The sequence below is a fragment of the Neofelis nebulosa genome, chromosome 18 (assembly GCF_028018385.1).
Source record: "Neofelis nebulosa isolate mNeoNeb1 chromosome 18, mNeoNeb1.pri, whole genome shotgun sequence".
Taxonomy (NCBI): Eukaryota; Metazoa; Chordata; class Mammalia; order Carnivora; family Felidae; genus Neofelis; species Neofelis nebulosa.
The window spans coordinates 10,435,515-10,456,458 of NC_080799.1; the positions used below are offsets into that span (position 1 = coordinate 10,435,515).

General features: G+C 47.1%; 1 long non-coding RNA gene and 1 other non-coding gene across 3 annotated transcripts; one reads left to right on the top strand and one right to left on the bottom strand.

Annotated features, from left to right (window-relative positions):
* Nucleotides 1-91: 91 nt before the first annotated feature.
* Nucleotides 92-20,913, bottom strand: LOC131500805 (uncharacterized). 2 transcript variants are annotated; one of them, XR_009256472.1, is made up of 4 exons: nucleotides 20,577-20,913; nucleotides 19,600-19,679; nucleotides 14,104-14,256; nucleotides 92-1,060 (listed from the first exon to the last, which is right to left on the bottom strand). It is a non-coding gene; the product is annotated as an uncharacterized LOC131500805 (long non-coding RNA). The 2 variants fall into 2 exon arrangements; XR_009256471.1 differs by lacking the exon at nucleotides 19,600-19,679.
* LOC131501735 (U1 spliceosomal RNA) lies at nucleotides 14,096-14,259 on the top strand. Its single transcript, XR_009256869.1, has one exon. It is a non-coding gene; the product is annotated as a U1 spliceosomal RNA (small nuclear RNA).
* Nucleotides 20,914-20,944: the final 31 nt, after the last annotated feature.

Genomic DNA, 20,944 nt, shown 5'->3' on the forward strand with positions numbered 1-20,944 from the left:
CCATGATGGGACATTTTAGATAATGTATTTCAAGCTTCTGAGCTCCCAGAGGTGGTGATTGTAGATTTCGTCATTATTGTCTGGTTGGTCATTTGGTGACTTGCCTGGACTAGTTCTGTATGTTTTGTCTTCCCCGCAGTGTGGGACAACCAAAGCCTCTGTTCAGTTTGCTTGCTTGTTTTAGTTCTTATTTTTGTTTTTAAACCAGCCTTCCTAGGGACCACTCCTGGCTCAGCACAGCTTAGTGGCCAGTCATTAGTTGGTCAGAAGTTTTCCTTAAATACCTTGAAGGAGCGCCTTCTTTCTGTCCTTTGCCAGCTGGACCTTAGAGTGTGGGCTGGGGAACACAAAAGTCAGGCAGGCTACAAGTCTGACTTGGATTTTACTTTCGGCCTCATAGGCCCTCATGGTCAGCCAGGGATCCAGGGTTGAGTCCCCTCCTACATGTACACGCAGCTCTTAGTGTGTGTGTGCTTCTAGATCCCCAGGAATACGCTGGTGCTTCCCAAAGTCCCCCATGGCTATCTTGTGCCCCAGATCTTCTCAAAATTTTGGCTGGTCGCTTGCTTGTCCCAAATGGCACTGAAGCCTTAGGTGGCCATGACACTGGCGTTCCCCCAATGCTTTGCCACTAATTGATATTATTTTCAACATCACCTCTCAATTATGAATTTTTTTTTGCAGAGCTCCGAAATCAGGTCAGCCCCTCCAGCAGCAGTAAGGCAGCCAATTCTCGTGGCTACCATGTCCTGGCCTTTGGGGTTGGGGGAAGGGAAACGGGAGTCACCTGGTAGTAAAATGTCACAGACGCCATTGTTATTACTGAGGCTCTCAAGTGTTTTGTTGAATTGCCTTTCAATTTGCTGTCTGCCTTTGGTTAACTTCCAGAGTACTGAAATGGTTGTTTTTGATCATTTTACCCGTTCTTACCGTTGCTTTTTTGAGCCAAGACCTTTGCCAAGATCTTGCTTCCGTCACTTGCCCTCATTCCTCACTCCTTTGTATGAGTACAAGTTTCTTCTTCCTGAAGTACATCATTAGCAATTCTTCCTGAAAGGATCTGGAAGAGACAAAATGCTTTTGTATACCTTTTTCTGAATTTTATTACTGTGGGAATCTACATGGACCTATGTTTTCATTGTTTAGGATTCACAGTGGTCCTCATTTCTTGAGAGTCATGGCTCAACAATTCCAGCAAACCCTTAGCCATTCTATCTTGGGCTATTACCTCTACCTCATCTCTCTGAACTATACTCTTTCTGGAAACTCTATTAGATAGATGTTGAATATTCTGGTTCTATTGTCTGTGTCTTCTAACTTCTTTTTCTTTTTTTTTTTTTAATTAAAAAAAATTCTTTTTAATGTTTATTTAGTCTTGAGTCAGAGAGAGACAGAGCATGAATGGGGGAGGGTCAGAGAGAGAGAGAGACACACAGAATCCGAAGCAGGCTCCAGGCTCCGAGCTGTCAGCGCAGAGCCCAATGTGGGGCTCAACCCCATGAACCGTGAGATCATGACCCGAGCCGAAGTCGGACGCTTAACCGACTGAGCCACCCAGGCGCCCCTCCTAACTTCTTTTTCATATTTCTTTCATCATTTCAGCTCTCTGTACTTGTTGAAATCTCGTATTACAGTTCTCTGATCCTCTCTTCTTCGGTGTTCAGTCTGCTGTTCAATCCATGTTTTGAGGGCTTTATTATGATCTTTGTTTTAATTACTACATTTTTCATTTTTAGAAACTCTACTTGGTTCTTTGTCATATACAAAGGATTTTTTTTTAATAAAGATTTTATTTTTAAGTAATCTCTATACCCAACGTGGGTCTAGAGCTCACAACCCGGAGACCAAGAGTCATGTGCCCATCAACCGAGCCAGCCAGACACCCCTCCACGGAGTTTTAGGGTGTTTATTTTCTTATAGTTTGGATTTCTTATTTTACATCTTTAATCATAATCAATATATTGAATTTTATGCTCCCTTTCATTTTATTATATAATCTCAAGATGGGGTGCTCCAGTTATCCTAATTGCTGTACCTTTGAGTCTTATTTTTTAAGTTTTTATTCATTTATTTTGAGAGGGGGGGGGCGGGGGGAGAGAGCAGAGGCGGGAAAGAGGAGAGAGAGAATCCCAAGCAGGCTCTGCGTTGTCAGCACAGAGCCCATTGCTGGACTCAACTCATGAACTGGGAGCTCATCACCTGAGTCGAAATCAAGAGTCAGACACTCAACCAACTGAGCCACCAAGATGCCTCCTTTGAGTCTTACTTGTGGAATATGTATCTCCTCAAGGGCTCTGACATTTCTTAACTGTAAACTCATCATTTGTGTTTGCTTTTTGTTTTAAGAACCCCTTATAGTCTGGGGGCATACCTTTAGGGCTCCTCCCTACCCCCATTCTCACTTTTTTCTTCTTCTTCTTCTTCTTCTTCTTCTTCTTCTTCTTCTTCTTCTTCTTCTTCTTCTTCTTCTTCTTCTTCAGGAGCATCTTTGTTTCTGTTGATTTCTTGGCTTGCAAGAAATTACTGAGTAAGAAATTACTGAGCCATTCCTGTGGAGTGATCTGGAATCCCACGCAAGTGTAAAACTAGGTCAGGGGCTTTGAATTCTCAGGCTGAGGCAGACAAATTTGCTTATCACCCTCCGGTAGACACATTACCTCTAGTTGGCCCTTTAATGGACAGTGGCTTTTCAAGGGTCAACTTTACAGGACTCTTGGGTAAAATTTCCATTTTAGGTGGGTCCAGGCTGCCATATTTAGCCAAAAAAATTTGTTTATGTATATAAACAAATGCATATATCTGTCTGTTCATATACATACATACACACATACATACATATATACATACATAAATGGGCATCCTATATTATTTTTTTCTGGCAACCCTAATCCAGGGCCTCATCTCCTGTCATTCCTGGCTACCAACCTTCACTGACACCTAAGGGAAGACACATTACCAACTGGATGAGGTTTTGGGGTGATGGTGGGGTTCGGAGCTGCCGGCCAAGAAAGAACTCTTGAAGACGTCTTTGGTGCAAAAAGGTGACTTTATTAAAGCACGGAGCTGGGGGACGCCTGGGTGGCTCAGTTGGTTAAGTGTCCAACTTCGGCTCAGGTCATGATCTCATGGTTCGTGAGGTGGAGCCCCACGTTGGGCTCTGTGCTGACAGCTCAGAGCCTGGAGCCTGTTTCGGATCCTGTGTCTACCTCTCTCTCTGCCCCTCCCCAGCTTGCACTCTGTCTTTCTCTTTTTCTCAAAAATATATTAATAAAATAAAATGAAAAAATTAAAGCATGGTACAGGGCCTGTGGGCAGAAAGAGCTGCACTGGGGTTGTGAAGAGGGGCTCTTTATATACTACGGGGCTGGGGAGGGTAAAGTCAAAAGGGAAGTTTCCAAAGAGATTTTCATAGGCTAAAGACTCACAGATTACTGCAGGCTTAGCTATTGTCAGCTAAGGTTTTCGTTCCCTCTTAAGACAATAAGTAGGGAGTTCCTGGACTTTAGGCTATTGATGGGATTGCCTTTTTCTTGTAAACTGGTGGAGACTCTTATCAGTTTAACCATTTGTTTTTTGTCCTTTCCTGTTTTGGGGTAGCCAGGGAGTGTCCAAGGAATATCCTACATGAACCACCTTGAAGGCGGGGGGTGGGGGGTGGGTGGGGGGGGGGGTGGGGGGGGTGCTAACTTGTACTTTGCTCTCAGCCTGCGGTTATGCTCCCTCATCAAACTCACTGGCTGTCATCTACCCTATTTAGTCCCCTCTTTGTTCCTAGGCTCCTGGGATTTCTCTTCCATGGGGGCTCAGCTGTGCATCTAAAATAAAATTTTAAAATTTTATGGAACATTTCAGAGAATTTCACGAGCAGGGTTTTCCAGTTATCTTAGCCTGCCAAATCAGAGACATATGGAGAGGTTTTTCAGAACAAGCTTTCATAGCCCCTCTTGTCCTGCCAAAATTCTGATACAGCTTGCTAGGGAGTATGGCAAAATCCAAGTAGAGCTGGGGCCAGAAACGGGGTGGAGGTGGAGATCATTCCTGTGTAATCTAAAAACACCACAAGGGCGCCTGGGTGGCTCAGTCGCTTAAGCATCCAACTTCAGCTCAGGTCATGATCTCACAGTTCGTGAGTTCAAGCCCCACATCGGGCTCTGCACTGCCCTGACAGTACAGAGCCTGCTTGGGATTCTCTCTCCCTCTCTCTCTGCTCCTCCCTGACTTGTAATTGCTCAATAAAAGGTCATATTCCCTTCCCCTAAAACAGGAAGGAGTGGCTCCCTATGGCCCCATAGCCTGGGCAGACTCACCCCAGTGTGCAGACCATGGGCGTTCCACAGCCCCGGTCCACGGCTCTGAGCGCCTTGATGGAGGTCAAGTGGGAAGCTTGTGGGTTGGCCTAGATTCCATTCTGTGGATTTGGACCCACAAGTGCTGGATGAATGGGCCAGTCAGCCTGGAGGACAGGCCCTAGGGGGTGCCCCGGGGTTCTGTATTAGGCCCCACCTATTTATCTGTTGAGGATGTGGCACAGAGTTGAGAAGGATTAGGAACTCCTTGAGTGACAGTCATGACCAGGACCCCTGTGGTCTCTTCTGCCCCTCCTGCCTCCCCCATCTGTCCTCAGACTCTCAGACTAACCCTCCTCCAACAGAGCTGCCCACCCCGGGACCTCCAGCTCCCTGTGCCCAAGTCTCTAGCCCAGACACGGACTCCCCTTCCCCAGCATCCTGCCCTCCTTCTGTGATTCCGCCTCCAGAGTGTCTTCCTCACTCACCAGCTGCCCACGCTGGATACCTGGGAGGCGCTTTGGACTCCGCCCTCCCCCTTCTGAATCTGGTTAGTCACCAAGTCTCCTGGATGGAGTCCGCCCCTGGGCACCTCTGCAGTCAGGCCTCCCCACCGCCCTGCCCTCTGGGTTGTCACACCTCCCCACTCCCCCGAGGATGGCGGCCCCTGAACCCGATCAGGGCCTCAGTCTTGCTTTGTCTGCTTCCGACAGTGTTCTGTTTTGCTTCTGTTTTTAAATGGGTCAACGCTCTAAACAAGATTTCTCATGCAAAGAAAGGGTTTTGGATGCTCTTTTTTAAATTCTTTAAAATGCTTATTTATTTTTGAGAGCAAGCGAGTGAGCGAGCATGAGCGGGGGAGGGGCAGAGAGAGAGGGAGACACAGAATCCAAAGCAGCTCCAGGCTCCGAGCGGTCAGCACAGAGCCCGACCTGGGACTAGAGCTCCTGAACCGGGAGATCGTGACCTGAGCCCAAATCAAGAGTCAGACGCTCAACTGACTGAGCCACCCAGGTGCCCATGGATGCTCTTGAGAAGTTCTCTTCTGTTCCAGGGGGCAGCTGTTCCCTTCAGAGGGGACTCCCGTCTCCCCTGATGATCAGAGACCCCCACCAGGCTGCCCTGCCCCTCGGCACCTGACGCTAAGGCTCCTCTTCCAGTTCATCACCACCCTCACTGCTCCCAGCTGATATGCCAGCGTTGTTCACGCCATTTGGTGGCTTGCTCGAGTCCTAGACAAAATCAGCTTCCGTAACCTGGCACTCAAGGCCCTTCCTCATGCCACTCAGGCCACCTCTCCAGCCTCACCCCAGTGCTTCTGCAAACCTACAAGGACCCCAGAAATCCCGAGCACCCCTGCCTTCCCGGGGCCTTTCTGCACTTCAGCTGGGCTTTTGGTTCTCCTTAGTTCACAAATGGCTGTACACAAAGTGAGTCCAAGGACTATAAAACTGTGCCCCAGTGGGCCATCTTTGAGACTTCCCCCAAACGTTTTATTACGCTAAACTTCAAATACTAAGAAAAGTTGAAATAATGGGTTCATGAGCCCCTTATGCCCACCATCTATATTCAAAGATTGTTAACATTTGCCCACGTGTGTATACGGCCGGTTGGCTGGATCTGCTGAAACCTTTCAAAACTGATTCCCAAGCATCGTAACATTTCACTTCCTGAACACGTTGAATACTTCAACATACATCACCTAAAACCCCGTCCTCTCCAAAACCACAATCCCATTATCAGACTCAAGGAAATGAACAATCACTCCCAGTATGGTCTAATATCCAGTTCACAGTTAAGTTTCCTCAATAATCTCAGAAGAGTATTTTACAGCTGCTGTGTTGTGTTGGCCACATTAGTAACCAAGTACCCCATGGCTACTTCCTGTTGGGTCTCTTTATTCTCTGTTGCTCTGAAACATGGCCGCCACCAATCCTTCTCAACCTGACTTAATTTAAAAAAATTTGTTTTAGTTTGTTTGTTTATTTAGAGACCAGGGGAAGGGCAGAGAGAGAGGGAGAATCCCAAGCAGGCTCCGCTCTGTCAGCACAGAGCCCAATGCAGGGCTCAAACCCACGAACCTTGAGATCATGACCTGAGCTGAAGTCGAGAGTCAGATGCTTAACTGACTGAACCACTGAGGTGCCCCCCCTTTTTTTTAATGCTTATTTATTTTGAGAGAGAGAGAGAGAGAGAGAGAGAGAGAGCATGGGAGGGGCAGAGAGAGAGAGAGAAAGAGAATCCCCAGCAGGCTCCACCCTGTCAGCACAGAGCCCCATGGGGGGCTCGAACTCATGAACCAGGAGATCATGACCTGAGCCAAAACCAAGAGTCAGATGCTCAACTAAGACGCCCAGGTACCCCCCAGCACACACTTTTTCATGGACACACACTCCTCTGGTCCCTTGCTTCTTTCCATCCCATAATCTCAGAGATGACATCATTCCCATAGATGAGATGCTTTCTCATCCCATTTCTGCAACTGTTATTTAAGTAAAATACACATACATGAAAGTGTTCATATCATAAGGGAAAAAAGCATTGTGCTGCCCTCCGTGCAACCACCATCCTGACCTCTAACATTACAGTTTGCCTGCTTTTGTACTTATATAGACAGGGCTCAGGGTTTTTTGTCTTCTGTGTCTAGTTTCTTTTCCCCTCCTTTACGTCTGTGAAATTCATCCGTGTTGTATAGTTGCAACTGATTCCTCCTCTCTTCTGTGAGCTACTCCATTGAATGAACACGCGACCATTTATCCGTTCTACTGTGGATGGGCATCTGGGCAGGTTCCAAGGCTTCATGATAACGAGTAGTGCTGCCTTGAACGTTCTACAGACAGGCCCGACTTGGGATTTTTCAATTTTATGATGGTGTGAGAGCAGTGTGCATTCAGTAGACGCGGTACTTGGAATTTAGAATTTGGATCTTTTCCCGGTCTAGCGACGTGTAGGATGGTCCTCTCTCATGACACGGGGAGGTGGCAGCTTCCCATCAACCACGCAATCATGAGGGTGAATGACCGATGTACAGTCAACCCTCCTGTGCCCAGGGAGGCATTCTGCTTCTCACTGTCTGAACAGCATTCAGGATGTCACAGGAGTCAATGCGTTATTATAAAACAGGCTTTGTGTTAGATGATTTTTGTCCAAGTATGGGCGAATGTAAGTGTTCTGAGCACGTTTAAAGTCCGCTAGGCTAAGCTATGATGTAGGTCAGATATATTACATGCGTTTTCCACTTTAAGTGGAAAACATACAACAGGTTGATCAGGACATAATCCTGTAGTAAGTCAAGGAAGATCTTTGTATAGGTGTTTCGATGAACAAAAGTCTGTTAAGCATTTCTGATTAATCTTAGCTCAGAGTGGATCCCCCATTCGATTTTAGGGCTGCACAGTACACCAGTGTGTGGATGAACCCTAATTTATTATTTTTTTTATTTTTTATTTTTTAACATTTATTTATTTCTGAGACAGAGAGAGAGAGAGCATGAACAAGAAGGGTCAGAGGAAGAGGGAGACACAGAATCTGAAACAGGCTCCAGGCTCTGAGCCGTCAGCACAGAGCCCGACGCGGGGCTCGAACCCACAGACCGCGAGATCATGACCTGAGCTGAAGTCAGACGCTTAACCGACTGAGCCACCCAGGCGCCCCATGATGAACCCTAATTTAGAGACACTGAAATTGCTTCCAACTCTTTCGCTGAAATAACTGTGTACATATACCATTTCCTACAAACATGAATGTATCTGAATGTTAAATATTAGAGGTGGGGGGGGCGTCTGGGGGCTCAGTCGGTTAAGCATCGGACCCTTGATTCTGGCTCAGGTCATGATCTCACAGTTCATGAGTTTGAGCCCCACGTTGGGCTCTGTGCTGACAGTACAGAGCCTGCTTGGGATTCTCTCTGTCCCTCCCTTGCACACACTCTCTCTCTCTTTCTCTCGCTCAAAAATAAGCAAACGTTAAAAAAAAAATACTAGAGGTGGAATTGTTGTGTCTTAGGGTTCTGTAGAAGGTTTGTTCCATCACTAAAATACAATCTAAAATCACTGTGCTAATCTAATCTTTTAGTATTTGAGCCAGTCCAAAGAATCAAATTCCCTAGGGACGCCTGGGTGGCTCAGTCAGTTAAGCATCTGACTCTTGGTTTTGGCTCAGGTCATGATCTCATGGTTTGTGAGTTCGAGCTCCATATCGGGAGGCTGCTTGGGATTCTCTCTACCCCTCCCCTGCTTGTGCTCTCTCTGCCTCTCTCAAAATAAATAATTAAACTTTAAATAATTAAAAAAAAAAAAAAGAAGAAGATGCACTATATGTCAACTGCACTCCCTAAGTCATTGAGTGACTGAAGAAAAAAAAAAAAAGGAAAAAAAGCATCCACGTTTTCCCCCAGCTGGGAAGAGTGTACTTCCCTATTGTGGACCGTTGTTATAACCAAGGTAAAAACCGCCTCATCAGTACTCTTGATTCCTTCTCTGTCTCTGTTGGAATACCACCAGTGATGGGGATCTCACTACCTCACAAAGCAGTGCCGCCTCTATTTTCAGACAGCTTTTGTCACTGTCCAGTCACTCCTTGTCTTGTACCTTTCAGTTATTGCCCAAGTCCAGTCCTCCCAGCATGCCTCTCTGCAGCCTCCAGAGTTTTCCCTTCTCCTGGCTAAAAATCCCCAGGTCTTCCTCATTTTACACACAGGACGTGGTCTCCAGACTTCTCAGCGCACTGGGAACGGGTGGCATTTTATTTCTCTACCTCTAAAACTAAACTGCTCAGAGCTGATATGCCGCCCCCCCGCCCCCCGCCCCGACCAGTCAGAAGCATGCACTTTACTTGACTTGGCCTTTATTGAGTCAAACTTATGTGGTTTCTAGCGATGGAAACCAACTCAAACTGGGTTAAGAAAAATAAGGCAAAACAAAAATCAAATTCAGTGGCTCACAAAGGAGTTCCAGCTTAGCAACCCCAGGAAGGGAAGCTTTGCCTCCCTGCATTCAGGCATCAATGGCGAGGAAGGGTACTGATTGACCTGCTGGGTCACGTGCAAGCCACCTGGATTGATTGCTGTCCCCAGGAGGCTGGGTACCATGCTTGTCCAAGCCTGGATCCTGCGTCCTTTCTCGCTTACAGTGGCAAATGGGAGAGTGCAAGAGACACTGCGATTCTGGCAGGGTAACACCAGTGGATGTCTGTTACATTGCCTTTAAAGGTGGGTGACATTTGCTTCCGGGGGTGCGGAGCTCACTGCGTCTCAGAACAACTTTCACAGGCGAGTACAAATTCCACATCAGCACAGTCTATTTTTATTTTTATTAAAAAACTTTGTTTTCATGTTTATTTATTTTTGAAGGAGAGACAGAGCGCGAACAGGGGAGGGTCAGAGAGAGAAGGAGACACAGAATCTGAAGCAGGCTCCAGGCTCCGAGCTGTCAGCACAGAGCCGGATGCGGGGCTCGAACTCGAGCCGTGAGATCATGACCTGAGCAGAAGTCGGACGTCCAACCGACTGAGCCACCCAGGCGCCCCCACATCAGCACAGTTTAAAGCCAAGTCTCACTTACCTAGAAGTAATGCTACTAGCTTTAAAAAAAAAATTCATTTATTCAGCAAGCATGAACTGCATACCCATTTGCCTGCAGGAGGGTAGGTGGACGGGGTAGAAGCGAACCCCACGTGGCCCTGGGACTGGAGGACCCATGGCACAGTGGGGGAAGGCAGACACGCCAATAGACTGTGCTGAGGAATCCGTGCTGTGAGAGGCTCCCTGGAGGCGGCGGCATTCGCAGTGAGCATAGAAAAGGAGTGGGTGGTTGTCTGGTGGGTATGTGGGAGCAGTGGGGACCGAGAGGGAAAGACATTCTGGGAAGAGGGAACGGCACATGCAAAGGCACAGAGGTGAGCAAGGACTTGGGAGTGCCTGGCAGTGTAGGAGGACTCAGTGTCCGGGACAGGCTGGGGCTGGTCAGCACCCGATGGTGACCTCCAACCAACCTCCAACCAACCTCCAACCAAGTGTGGTGATGATGCCTGTGGCCCCAGGGTCGCCAAGCTCCCTGGATTTTACAATACAAATAGTCAATCAGATCCCGGGCCTCGGGGACTCAGGAAGTTCAGTGTCTCCCCCACCAAACGCCCCTGAGGTCTCCCAGGGAGGGGTTCCAGCTCAACCTTGTCCGTCACCACTTGCTTGACTTGCTCCTTCCCATAATCTTGTCCCTCTCCCTATTTTTTTCCAGCTCTCTGATCCTCTTTACCCCCCAAGATGTGGACCTCCCCAAGACTTCTACCCAAGGCTTGAGCTGTGAGAGCAGAATTCCAGTGCAAGAAAGGAAAACTGGAAATGGGTACGGAAGGTCTCTCCCTGGCATGGACTCAACCCTCGTCTTGTACCCTTCAGGACCCCATCCCTCAGCACGCTTCAAACCCTCCCTTCCCTTTGGTCTCAGCTCGTTGCTAGAAAAACAAATTTAGAGGGGCGCCTGGGTGGCCGAGTTGGTTTAGTGTCTGACTCTTGATTTTGGCTCAGGTCATGATCGCAGCGTGAGTTGGAGCCCCGCGTCAGGCTCTGCGCTGACAGCATGGAGCCTGCTTGAGATTCTCTGTCTCCCTCTCTCGGACCCTCCCCTGCATGTGATCTCTCTCTCTCTCTCAAAATAAATAAAAACATTTTAATTTTTTTAATGTTTATTTTTGAGAGAGACAGAGTGCGGGGGGGGGGGGGTGCAAAGAGAGAGGGAGACACAGAATCTGAAGCAGTCCCAGGAATGAGCTCTGTCTCCAGCCTGGTGCCCCTGGGAAGCTAGTGGGGGGCGGTTTCAAGGAGCACTGTGGCCCACAATGCTGCCGGAGGTTCACGGATCCCCACTAAGGCTCCATTATACTCCCTGTTACTACTCAGGAGCCTCGTCCTCAGATGGCTGTGGTTGACCCAAGCATCACAGCCTTCCTGTGCCCAGAGAGCCTGCAGAGAACGGACAAGATCAGCCCTGCCCTCCAGGCACTTGCTGTTTGGCAGGTCACACAGAAATCCCTAAGGCTCTTGAGGAAAGGTGTTCCCAGTGTTGAAGGACAGCCATTGCCCTGGGGAAGGGGAATTTGGTGGCTTGGAATCCAGGGCGTGGGGGAGACAAACCTCACTGTATACTCATGGATGGATTTTGAATCTTGCCCACTGTGCACATAAAGTTTACTTTCATAAACGTTTTATCTATGTGAACGTGGACACATACGTATGTACACTTTTGTATCAGAAGAGTAAGCACGTCAAGAGTGGGGAGTATAGAAGCTGGGCGTCGGGGGAATCACCAGATGTGTGAGGCTGTAACGGAGGCCCCAGGGTGGGCAGTCCTGCCAGGGGAGGGGCCCTCCAGGGAGAGTCTGAGGGTCAGGAAAGGGCTGAGGACAGAATAGGGGTCGGTGGTGAAGACAGCAAGCCACGGTTTTAAGGGGCAGAAGAGACCACAAGGGTCCTGGTCATGACTGTCACTCAAGGTGTTCCTAATCCTTCTCAACTCTGTGCCACACCCTCAACAGATAAATAGGTGGGGCCTAATACAGAACCCCGGGGCACCCCCTAGGGCCTGTCCTCCAGGCAGACTGGCCCACTCATCCAGCACTTGTGGGTCCAAATCCACAGAATGGAATCTAGGCCAACCCACAAGCTTCCCACTTGACCTCCATCAAGGTGCTCAGAGCCGTGAACCAGGGCTGTGGAATGCCCGTGGTCCACACCCTGGGGTGAGTCTGACCCGAGCATACCAAGCTCATGGGGCTTTAATGAGTTCTTCCTTCCTTTCTAAGGCCAGACTGTCCAATGTGGGAGCCACAAGCTACCTGTGGCTATTTAAATTTCAGTGCCAATTAATTAAAATTAAATGAAAATTAGGGGCGTCTGGGTGGCTCGGTCAGTTGAGCATCCGAGCCTTGATTTCAGCTCAGGTCATGATATCACAGTTCATGGGACTGAGCCCCAAGTGGGTTCTGTGCTGTCAACGTGGAGCCTGCTTAGGATTCTGTCTCCCTCTCTCTATGCTCCTCCCACACTCCCTCTCTCTCTCTCAAAATAAATACGTAAAAAACATACTAAACCACCGCACACCAGTCAGAATGGCTGAAATTAACCACTCAGACAATGACAGATGCTGGCAAGAATGCAGAGAAAGAGGAACCCCTTCGCACTGCTGGTGGGAATGCCAACTGGTGCAGCCACTCTGGAAAACAGTGTGGAGGTTCCTCAAAAAATTAAAAATAGAGCTACCCTATGACCGAGCAATTGCACTACTGGGTATTTACCCAAGAGATACAGGTGTGCTTTTTTGAAGGGGCACATGCACCCCAATGTTTACAGCAGTGTTATCGATAATATCCAAAGGATGGAAAGAGCCTAAATGTCCATCGATGGATGAATGGATAAAGAAGATGTGGTCTATATACACAACGGAGTATTACTCGGGGATCAAAAAGAATGAAATCTTGCCATTTGCAACTATGTGGATAGAACTGGAGGGTATTATGCTAAGCGAAATTAGTCAGAGAAAGACAAATATCCTATGACTTCATACATATGTAGGGTTTAAGATACAAAACAGATGAGCATAAGGGAAGGGAAGCAAAAATAACGTAAGAACAGGGAGGGGACAAAACCTAAGAGACTCTTAAATATGGAGAACAAAGTGAGGGTCGCTGCAAGGGTTTGGGGTCGGGGGATGGGCTGAACGCGCAAGGGCCATTAGGGAGGACACTTGTTGGGATGAGCACTGGGTGTTACACATAGGGGATGAATCACTGGAATCTACTCCCGAAATCATTATTGCACTACATGCTAACTAACTTGGATGTAAATTTGTTCTTCATTCAAAAAATAAAAACATAAAATTAAATGAAAATTAAAAATCTGTTCCACACGGCCGCACGAGCTACCTTTCAAGTGCTCAACAGCTCACTGACGTCTTCAAGTGTTTCTGATTTTGCATACTATAATAATCTGAAATTTCTCTCCTCACAAACACCTGAAAATAGTCAATGAAACAGAACAGAAATGATCTCAAATGCATGGCTGAGTTCGCACAAAAGAAAGAGAAGTCGTCAGATGCCAGAAACAAGAGGGCACTGTCCCCCGCAGATGACAGCTAATGAGCTCACCCGGCTTCTGTCCCCGGGTGAAGAAAGGGTGAGCAGCAGGGGCTTATGCTTAGCGCCCTTGTGGGGACAGGAGCCATCCTTGGGGCACACCCAGGACTAGAGGTGGACCTGAGAACTCTGAAAAGTGAAAGGGGGAACCTGAGAAAATGTGCCAATCTACAGGGAGGTGGGTGACAAGCAAGCTTGTCTGTTTCAGCCAGAGAATCCCAAACTCCCAGACCAGCATCACGTGGTTTACCGGGCTGGGACAGTCCAGAAACTCTCAAGCCAAACGCCGACATAAATACCGAGCCTGGTCTGGTGATACTCCTGGGGAATAAGCCAAGGGGAAAAGCTCTGAAGCCATACTCCATTTTACCCAGGCTGTGATGGATTCTACTGGAGGAAAGGATAATTAAGAACCAGCCACTGTGAGGATAAGCTCACGCTGAGAAATGTCAAAATCCCGGGGCGGGGCGGGGGGGGCGGGGCGCGATTTGGATTGAAACTCAGAGAGCACAACAAACAGAAGATGACAACGATCTAAAAGACATCAAATGAGTCTTAAAAACGAATATAGGCTGGCTGGCTCAGGCAAAAGAGCATGTAACTTGATCTCAGGGTCGCGAGCTCGAGCCCCACGTTGGGTGTAGAGATTAAATTAAAAAAAAAAAAAAGAGAATATATATATACTTACCTGGCAGGGGAGATACCATGATCACTAAGGTGGTTTTCCCAGGGTGAGGCTTATCCATTGCACTCTGGACGTGCTGACCTCTGTGATTTCCCCAAATGTGGGAAACTCGACTGCATAATTTGTGGTAGTGGCTGACTACAATCGCGTTTTCCCCTGTAGGAAAAAAAAAAAATGAATATAAAAAGTGTTGGCCTTTGGAGGGAAGGAGAGACTGGGTGTGAGCACGAGGGAGACTTCCGTGGATTCTAGAATGTTCTGAGTTCTGACCCTAGTGCTGGTTCCAAGGCTTGGTTCACTTTTGGAAATTTGGTGAGGTATGCATCTATGATTAGTACATTTCTCCAGATGTATGTTATAATTCAATTAAAATGATTTAACAAATGATTAAAGGGAAAAATGTTAGGAATCAGAACTCTAAAGAATAAGACATCATTCATGGTGGGGAGGCAGCTGTGTAGAAGAGTCAAGTAGAACTTTTATTATTTAAAAAAAAATTTTTTTTTCAATGTTTATTTTTGGGAGACAGAGAGAGACAGAGTGTGAGTAGGAAGGGGCAGAGAGAGAGCGACACACAGAATTCAAAGCAGGCTCTAGGCTCTGAGCTGTCAGCACAGAGCCCGAAGCGGGGCTCGAACCCATGAACAGTGAGATCATGACCTGGACCGAAGTCGGACGCTCAACTGACTGAGCCACCCAGGCGCCCCTCAAGTAGAACTTCTAAAAATGAAACATGCGCTCCATGAAACAAAATTTTAAAAAGGAAATGAGCTGTATAATAGGTTAAAGTAGCTGAAATCAAAACTAGTAAGCTGGGAGACACGTCTGAGGAACAGATTCTCTATGCCCAGAATGCACAGAAAACCAAAATGAGAGGAAATACAAAGGAGAAGTTAGAAGGCATAGAAGAGAGAGTAACAAATGTCAACATAGGTCTAGTAGGATACAATAAAGAGAGAGAAAGAATGGGGGAAGGACAATATTTAAAGACAGAATGATTGTTCAATTTTCAGAACTGACAAAAGATACAAGTTTAAAGACCCAAGAAGCATAAACCCTACCCGTGTTTAGAAAGAGTAAGTCTTCGGGGCACTGGGTGGCTCAGTCAGTTGAGCGTCATGATCTCACATGAGCGGCTCAGGTCATGATCTCACAGTTTGTGGGTTCAAGCCCTGCGTTGGGCTCTGTGCTGATAGCTTAGAGCCTGGAGCCTGTTTCGGATTCTGTGTCTCCCTCTCTTTCTGCCTCTCCCCTGCTCGTGCTCTGTCTCTGTCTCTCTCTCAAAAAAAAAATAAATAAATAAATAAGCATTAAAAAAAAAAAAAGAGTAAGTCTTCATTTCAAAACCATCACGGGGTGAACACGCATAACAAAAGCAAAAAGGAAAAAAGAAGTTTAAAGCTACCAGTGGCACTACCAGGGCTGATTATCTGACCATAATAAGACTGATGGCAGAGGGGCACCCGGCTGGTTCAGGCAGTAGAGCATGTGACTCTTGATCTCAGGGTTGTGAGTTTGAGCACCACACTGGGCACAGAGCTAACTTTAAAAAATAAAAAAAATAAGAAGGGTTCCAAGGTCCTTGTTTTTTTGGGATTAATTTTTGGCTTTGTTGAATCAAAGATGCATGCCAGAAATCGACAACTTCTAAAATTTTGAAATAGAATCATTATAATAAGAAAGGTTGGGGGAAGGAATAAAAGATACTAACCAATTTCCATGTGATGACATAAATAATTCAAATATGTCTGTAATCACAATAAATGAAAATAGACTAACTTGGCAATTAAAGGGTTATATGATTATACGCTATTCATAATATTTGACCATATGCTATTTACAAGAGGCTCACCTAAAAACATAAAGATTCAAAAAGACTAAATGTCAGGAGATGAGGGGAAAACATGTGAGGCAAGTTGCCTGGGTGGCTTGGTCGGTTAAGCGGCCAGCTCTTGATTTTGGCTCAGGTCATGATCCCAGGGTCATGGGATTAAGGCTTGTGTCAGGCTCCATACTGAGTATAGAGCCTACTTAAGATTCTTCTCTCCCTCTGCCCCTCTCTCTCCCCTGCCCAGTGTCTCTCTCTCTCTCAAATAAATAAATTAATTAATTAAAACGTGAGGCAAAAGAACATGACTACGGACCAATTCAAGCAGACTTTAAGGCGAAAACAGAAGAAAACAAAACACTGGTAGGCACAGAGCCTCACTACATAATGTTCAAAAGGATCAGTTAACCAAGACAAAAGAATTTAAACCTGTAGGCACATAACAACAGTCTCCAAATACAAAAGGCAAACATTCACAGAATTACAAACACACGTTAACAAATCCACAATCACGGTGATGAAATACATTAAAATACCTCTCCCACCAGTTGAGAGCTAGAGCAAGCAGGGAAGAAGTAGTGTGGACATGGAAGATTTAAACCACCCTCACAGGGGCGCCTGGCTGGCTCTGTCAGAAGAGTGTGTGACTCTTGATCTTGGGGTTGTGGGTCTGAGCCCCATGCTGGGTGTAGAGATGACTTAGAAAAATAAAAAATCTAAAAATAAATAAATAAATAAAAATAAACTACCCTCATAAAACTCCAATATGAGATAGAGAATACACACGGACTATTTTCAAAAAACTGACCACATGCTAAGTCACAAACAAGTCTTAATAAATACCAAAAATCACTATCGTGCATAGCATATTCTCTGACCACAATAGAATACAGTGGGAAATCAGCAAGACGGAACATAAGCAAATCCCCATGCATTCCAAACATGAAAATACCTTTCTAAGTATTGACTGGTCAAAGAAGATACGAAAACACCATATGATAAAACAGAGAGGATATGCCTACAGGAATACTTAGGGCAAAATTTACAGCCTTAAGGGGCACCCCGGTGGCTCAGTTGGTTGAGCGTCCAACTCTTGATTTCTGCTCAGGTGATGATCTCGCAGTCATGAGATAGAGCCCCGTGTCAGGTTCTGCGCTGACAGTGTGAGGCCTGCTTGGGGTTCTCTCTCCCCGTCTCTTTGCCCCTCCTCCACTTGCGCAGTATTTCTCAAAATAAATAAATAAACTTAAAAAAAAAAGACTTTATCAGCAAGCAAAACAAACTCCCTTTGTGCTCTCAGGATGGGCAGACCTTAAATAAGAAAACAGTAAGTTAATAACTCAGGTGAGAGAAGAGCCAGAGGGGTAAAAAAGTGGGGGGGGGGGGGCTGCTGCTATTTCAAATAGAGCTGTTAGGGAGGGCTTCTCTGAGCAGAAGCCTAAAGGAGGCGAAGGTGGGCGTCCTGTGGGTATCAGGGGGACAGCAGGTGGAAAGGCCCGAAGGCTGGGGCATCAGACATACAGAGCCACGCAGCCACCTTGGCCGGGCTGAGACCCATGGGAGAGGCAGGGAGGGGCCGGAAGGTGAGTAGGTCACAGTGAAAGGCTCTGGTTCCTACTCTGGAGGACGGAGGGTCCGAGCAGAGACCATGGCATGCCTTGATTTTGGTTTTTGAGGAAAACACCACGACTGCTCCATGGCAAACAGACCAGACCAAGGAGACAGAGGTGAAGCATCCTTCTTACCCAAACATTCCCACCTCTTCTCTAATATATCTGAGATCTTTCTGAACAGTTTTTTGAGATATTTTGCAAAGTCTGCACATTTTTATTTTTTTACTTTGTACATTTTTTTAAATGTTTATTTTAGAGAAAGACACAGCACAGAATGCGAGCAGGGGAAGGCCAGAGAGAGAGGGAGACACAGAATCCGAAGCAGGCTCCAGGCTCTGAGCTGTCAGCACAGAGCCCGACGCGGGGCTGGAACTCACCAACCGTGAGATCGTGACCTGAACTGACGTCGGAACGCTCAACCGACCAAGCCACCCAGGTGCCCCCCTTTTTTAATGTTTATTTATTTTTGAGAGAGAGAGAGAGAGAGAGAGAGAGAGAGCACAAGCAGGGGAGAGGGAGACACAGAATCTGAAGCAGGTTCCAGGCTCTGAGCTGTCAGCACAGAGCCTGATGCAGGGCTCAAACTCTCAGAACCGGGAAATCATGACCCGAGCTGAAGTCAGACACTTAACAGGCTGAGCCACCCAGCCACCCATTTAATTTTTTTAATGTTTATTTATTTTAGAGAGAGAGAGAGACAGAGCACAGAGTAGGAGCAAGAAAGGGGTAGAGAGACAGGGAAAGTCTGCATGTTTTTAGTGCTAGCGAGCTACAGTTTTGGTTATAAACAAAGCATATTCAGTACTCTTTTCTTCTTTACTTTCATCATATATAGATGGGAGAATTCCATGAGTCAATTTCAATTTTTCTCATACTCCTATTCATTTGTATGGAAAGTCTCTGACCTACAGTAACATGCTTGTAACAGAAGCTTTGCAGTGGCTCAACACAGATGCTCACTGAGATTGACACAGGAGCGGACTGTACAGATTTGTAGAGTATCGGTATGCCTTTTCACAGAAATTGACTATTTAAATCACTGACCTTAATCTCAACCTAAAAATTACTCATATTCAGATCATCCTACATAAGTTAACCATATCACACCAACAAAACACCAACATTTCAGAACTTAAAAGTAGCTGAGTACTGGGGTGCCCAGGTGGCTCAGTCGCTTGAGCATCTGACTTTGGCTCAGGTCATGATTTGCTGCAGTTTGAGGGTTCAAGCCCCACGTCAGGCTCTGTGCTGACAGCTCTGAGCCTGGAGCCTGCTTCAGATTCTGTGTCTCCCTCTTTTTCTGCCCCTTCCCCACTTGTGCTCTGTCTCTCAAAAATAAATAAAAAACGTTATAAAAAAAAGTTACAAAAAACAGCTGAATGCTGCAAACTATCGCAACGACTATTATTCATGTTTTACAGAGAACTGACAGTTGACACAATTCACCTGAGGTCACACAGCTAGTAGTAAGTGGCTTGGCCAGGATTAAACACAAGCAGTTTGAAATGCAATGCACAGGCCCCACCACTACATTAAAGGTTCCCAGAGAAACTGTTGGGCCTTCGGGGGACTTCCACCCCCAGGACCCACAGGGACTGGTAAAGACTGGGATATGCACTCTGTTGAAGAAGTTAGGGAGCAAATCAGTATCAAAGCTCATGAGGACAACCTCAGGAGAGGCTGGGCATCTAACTTTGCCAGGGAGGCATTCGCCAAGGGTATGGAACTTTCTAGGATTGGTTTCAATCTCTGGATCCTGGGTGGAAGGCAGGCTTTGTGCAGGAGAACCCAAAAGAAGGGAAAGGGTTTTTGCTAGTTGGGGCATGGCCCAAGACTGGCCCTGGATGCTGGCTGGGTAGAGTAAGGAGGATCAAGTCTGGAATCAGGGATGATCCATGGATGGTCCTCATACTGGAAGAGCCCCAGCCATTGGCCTTTCTGGAAGTCTTCCCTCTTTTTACTTCATTAATGATAAATTACACCCTTCTCCCTCATGTAAGGCCTTGTGGGATATGACAGATGACTCTTAATATGGGTTCCTGTCCCCCAGGATCTCACCTTGAAGCGACTTTGGACTGGGAGCCTTTGTAATAAAAAATGTAAGGCCATTCAAGAATAAATATTAAGGTCTCAAAAAACTGGAAGAAAATAAATAAGAATAAACAATAAGGTTTTCATTTAGTCAAGGGCACTTATGTTTTTAGAGTAATGGAGTTATGGGGCAGAGAGGTGGAGGGAGGGTCCAAGTTCAAAATGGGCAAGGAGAGAAGAAACCAAATTAGCCATAATGATGCTAGACACATAGGAGACAGGCGCTCAAAACAGATTATTGTGAACCCAGAATTTTACCAACATTTCTCCATCTAATCTTTACAACATTAAAGAGGTAGGTGATATCCTCCCCTTTTACAGATGATAAAATTGAGACACTAAAGAGGTTAAGTAACTTGCTCGAAGTTACACAGCTAGTAAGAGGTGGAGCCCAAGTTACTTGGGGTCTATCCCATAGTAAAGTGGTTTTATCACTTGTAAATAAGAAGAGACGAAAACAGAAAATGACTTCATAGCTGCTCTGTCAATCTCAGCACTGGGATAAAGTAGCAAAAATTGCTTAAATATAAAAGTACTGGGCATACATTGCAAAAATTCTGAGGTTCTTTTAAATTGTGTCTGAGAAACTACCACTGTAATTAATTCTCATTACATATCCAAGCTTTGCTTGAGCTAGATGAAATTCAAGTCCGGGTTGAATTCTTTCCCAGCGCAATGACCTCTGCAAAAGCGAGATGCGCCGACTCTTGCTAGTTCAGCAACCTACACTCTAATCTCAACACCCCTGCCCTCCGCCAATACCGAAGCCCTCAGTAGACAGACCCCAGAAGTCAGGATTCCTAGCTGCACTCCCATCGCCTCTCACGCTCGGATCCTGACCCCCAATCTCACCCCTTCAGGGCCCTTCGTCCCAGTGCATTCTCAGCCAGTGCCCAGCTGGGGGGGGGGGGGGGGGTATCCTCCCTGGAGGAGGTGGCCCTTACTTTGGTGTGGACGGGCGACCCCTTGGCCGAGAAGAGGGTGTCGGAGTAGGGCCAAGTGGGGCAGGCCTCCGGGGGGGGGGGGGGGGGGGGCTGCCAGGTCTGGAGTACGAAAAGCTAAGCGACAGCAGGCAGTCCAGCCGGCCGGGGCGCAGGGTCCCGGACCAGCCCGCGGAGAGGGCGTCAGAGCGCGCGGAGCAAGCCACCCCAGCTTCCCGAAGGGAGGGCCCGGCCTGCGCGCACGGGCTGGGCGGGGCGGGGGACAGCCGGCGGCTGCGGTGAAGCCCGGGGGCCAGCACACAATGGGCGGGGGCGCAAGGCCGGGCGCCCCGCCAACGCGCCGCCGCACCACGTGGGCCGCAGAGCGCGTC